The sequence below is a fragment of the Chrysochloris asiatica genome, unplaced genomic scaffold, assembly GCF_000296735.1.
Source record: "Chrysochloris asiatica unplaced genomic scaffold, ChrAsi1.0 scaffold00012, whole genome shotgun sequence".
Taxonomy (NCBI): domain Eukaryota; kingdom Metazoa; phylum Chordata; class Mammalia; order Afrosoricida; family Chrysochloridae; genus Chrysochloris; species Chrysochloris asiatica.
Window position 1 is genome coordinate 4,950,996 of NW_006408530.1, and position 4,483 is coordinate 4,955,478.

The window sequence follows — 4,483 nt, forward strand, 5'->3', positions numbered from 1 at the left end:
ACTCCATGGCACGTAACAACAACAACATATATATATGTATGTATGTATATTGTTGTCGTTAAGTGCCATTGAGCCATTTTCGACTCATAGCAACCCTTTATAGGATTTCCAGGGAGCAGCTGGCAGGTTTGAACCACTGACCTTGTGGTTTGTGGCCCCGTGCTTGTCTTACAGGACCACACCAGTACTCATATATATACTTTCACAAGGTCAGTGATTCAGACTCACCAGCAGCTCATCAGAAACCCTATACAGGGTCGCTAAGAGTTAGAATGGATTTGATGGCACTTAATAACACATATGTATGTATGTGTTGTTGTTAAGTGCCATCGAGTTGTTTCTGACCTATAACAACCCTGTATAGGGTTTCCAAGGAGCAGATGGTAAGCTTGAACTACTGACCCTGCAGTTCAAACCAGCTTTGCAGTCTGGCGCATTAACCCACAGCACCACACTAGTATTGTATATATATTCACTTAGCCTCGTGTTCTTCATCTTTAAAATGAGGAAAATAGGGCTGCCTTCATAGTGTTATTATAAGGATTATTCTGATATACAGTATTTAAAGGGAGTTAATAAAGGCATCAGTAGATATTTACCAACCTAAATATTTATTTTTAAATCTACTATTCAAAAGAGAAGCACCCTAGAATAATGGAAAAACTACAAACTACAAATAAATCAGGACACTTTTTGGCCATTTGCCCATTAGGCTACCTTTGATGAATGACAATCTGAAACTATGACAATATGAATGAGATTAGAAAAGTTGATTTTTGAGGTATCTTCCAATTCTAACATTCTGAAGTTATCTTACTAATTATTAAGAAAAAAAATCTTAAGATATTTGCAGACTCAAGTGGCTGAGTTCTGCCACATTTTAGTTTAGCACCAAGATTTATTATAAAGTATTCAGGGATTCAATGTCATATTGAAATATATATTATCTAAATAAATAATTCTGTTTTATAATATTATTTACCATATTTTATATTTGAAATTTATCATGTTTTGCTTTTTGACAGGTTGAGTCAATACTGTTCTTTAAAATAATGTTGTACCACATATATCACGTAACCACCTTTGATAGTGTACAGCAAAGGGGCATAATAAAAAAGCAGAAATAAGACTATATTAAAAGTAACAGTGGGCTACATGAAGTTGCACATATTTCACTATATATATACTTTACCTATTAATCTCTATTTTGAATTTATATTTCCTTTTTCAATTATTTTTTATAAAATAATTAATAAAAAATTTTAGCTGTTGTTTTATGGGCCACGAGTAAATTCTTACTCATAGCAACCCTGTATAGGGTTTCCAAGGAGCAGCTGGTGGATTTTAGTAACTGACCTTGCAAATGGCTGGCAGTCTAGTGCTTATCCTACAGCATACATCAGGAGACAGAAATTTTCATTAGCATCCATTAGGGAATTAAATAACAAATAACTTCAGATTAAATTATCTGTGTGCATTTGTGTCTATGTGTACACATGCAACTCAAGCATGCATTTAGAGATATAAATGTATTGCCTTTCCTATACACACACACAATATCTTAAGGCATATAGTCAAGCTAAAAAAAAAATCTGGAAGCAAAAACATATTACACACTAGACCCGCCAACCACTAAGAAAAATACCTGCTTAGTAGTAAATGTTAAAAAAGTGTAATATTTGATAGGCTCTAGCACTTATTGAGGAGTCCTGGTGTGGTGCTGTAGGCTAATGCATCAGACTGCAAAGTCGTTTGAACTGCAAGATCGGTGGTTCAAGCTCACCAACTGCTCCTTGGAAACCCTCTACAGGGTTGCTATGGGCTGGAATGGACTCGATGGCCCTTAACAACAACAGCATTTATTGAAATCATATAATCAAGGTACCTGCCTCAAAGAGTTTTCCCTTCCTTCTCTCTTCCCTTCACTTTTAAAAAATAATATTGCATATATTTGTTTTCTATTGATGCATAACAAAGTATTAATAAGTTTGTGGATTGAAACAACACTCATTTATTATATTTCACAATTTTTGTGAATCAGGAGTCAAGACAGAGCTTAAATGGGTCCACCTCTCAGGATTTCAAAGGCTGCAATCAATGTGTCAACTTGACCACATTCTCATCTGGAGGTTCATCTAGGTAAAAATCTCCATCCAAGCTCAATAAGGTTGTTGCCAGAGCATTTCCTTATGTCTGTTTAAGAGAATGCTTAAGGCGCTCTCCTGTCCACAGTTCCTATAATGTGACTGTCTCCATAGACAGTATACAACCTGTTTGTTTGCTCCTTGAAGTCCCATAGAAGAATATGACTCCATTCCTCTAAGGCAAAATCTTATACAGCACAAAATAATCTTTGGAGTGGCATTCTATAATCTTTGTAATATAATATAACCTAATCAAGGGAGTGAAACCCTATCACCTATTATACAAGGGCATGACTCATATAGAGTAAACTTAGAGTATTATTGTAATCACAGTGTGATAGTAATGTTGTATAAATGACTTATAATTTGGTAATTGATAAATAATTTGGTAAAAATTTCTTAGAAGAATACTAATCAAATTTACCCAAACTACAGATCTTCAGTGTTAATACAGACTCCACTGAAATTTTTAACAATCAGAAGCAATAATGTTTTCATTGCCAAAACAAAACTAATGTTAATATATTGACCACACGGGCTATTTAAATAGTTCTAATGCTTTCAAGTGTGATTGAAAAGTGCTTGCTAAAATGTCTTAAATAATACAGTCCTCATCACAGCATCTTCTGTTCAGTAAAAAATGAGAGGGGGAATTGTGTTCTTTGGAATCAATGAAAATATAAATCTATTCCTCTGCTTATTTTGAAAACACAGATAATAACTTTTAGTAGTAATCAGAGAAAATTACAAAATGAAGATGATAGGCAGTCTAGAAACAGGGTACTATATAATAAGAGGTTTATTTCACTTCTTGGAATAATAATTCTTATTTATAATTAAAAGCAATATATACATAGGACTACCATTTAAGGAGAGATGATACTGTTGTTGTTCTTTTAAAATATTCCAAACCCTTTCATAAAACAAAGTGAACAACTAAAAAAGTAGAAAAACAAAAAAATCCATGGACAATATCTGCAGAAACAACTTGTGACAAAGTTGGTGGCATCAATCCACGGTCAAAAGCATGAGCTGTGCAGGAAAACATAGTTAGAGTAGAGAAAGGAAAGCTCTGATGATATGACAGCTGAAAATTCATATAACTCACAACATTCAGAACCAAAAGGAAGTACTATCTTTTTGAAATCCTCAGTCAAGTAAATTTAAGAGCAATCCATTCAACTTAGATAAGGATGTTGTTGTTGTTGTTGTTGTTGTTGTTGTTAATGCTGTCGAGTTGATTCTGACCCATAGCAACCCTGTATAGGATTTCCAAGGAGCAGCTGGTGAGCTTGAACTACCGACCTTGCAGTTCAAATGGCTTTGTAGTCTGGCACATTAACCTACAGCGCCACACCAAGGTAGACTGGCTTTATTGTGGGTAAACACCAAAAAGTCATGAGATCTTGCTAAAGAAAATTTAAAAAGGTGCTAAAGTCCACTCATGAGGCATTTTGAATTATAATACAAAATATCTCATGTGGGGGTAGGGGAGCAAAGATAAGTGGTAATAAAAACAAACAAACCTGTGAATAGATTGTAAATTGAGTTAGGCAAAACCATAGGAGTAAAGAGAGAAAAGTTTCAGATTCTGGGTAGTGGATGTTGAAATGTCCAAGTAAAATAGATCTTGGAACCATGGAAGTACCTACATAAAGAAGTAATTCTTTAAATGCATTGAAGTTGCAGCAAAAAAGGGCTCTCTCAATCAGTGGAGCTACCCTGGTTCAATCCCAATGAGCAGAACCTTTCTTAAAAGTAAAAGAATACTCATATCATGTAACATTAGTAATAAATGGATTATGATCAGACCTCATACAATGATATTTAAAGGCAAAAAGAAGGTAATTACTTTAGTAACAAATACAGAAAACTCAAGGTTCATTGTAAAGTCTGATTACAAATCAGATGTAAGCAGTAACAGCTTACACAGGAAAACAGAAAATACAAACTACAAAGAATCTAAAGTGATAAGTTTAAACTATAGATTAGAAAGAAAAAAAAATCTAATAAACTACAAAAGAAAAGGAGAATTTGAAAATACACCTTTCAGGACTAAGGAAAGAATAAGCAAAAGTATAAAAACATTGTTCTTGGGTTTTTTTGTTTTGTTTTGTTTTTCTTCAGAAAAGTATATCACCTAGAATCAAGTTGAGCTAAGAGACCATGGAAAATAAAGTAAGATAAATTCAATATAAAAATGAAAGGAAAAATCAAACAGAAAAATTTAAATATGTATTTAAAGGAATCTATAGAGAGCCAAAATATGACCTTGAATATATTCTACCTGAATTTAGAGACTATCTGAAGAACAGATTTGATGCACTAGACACTAAAGA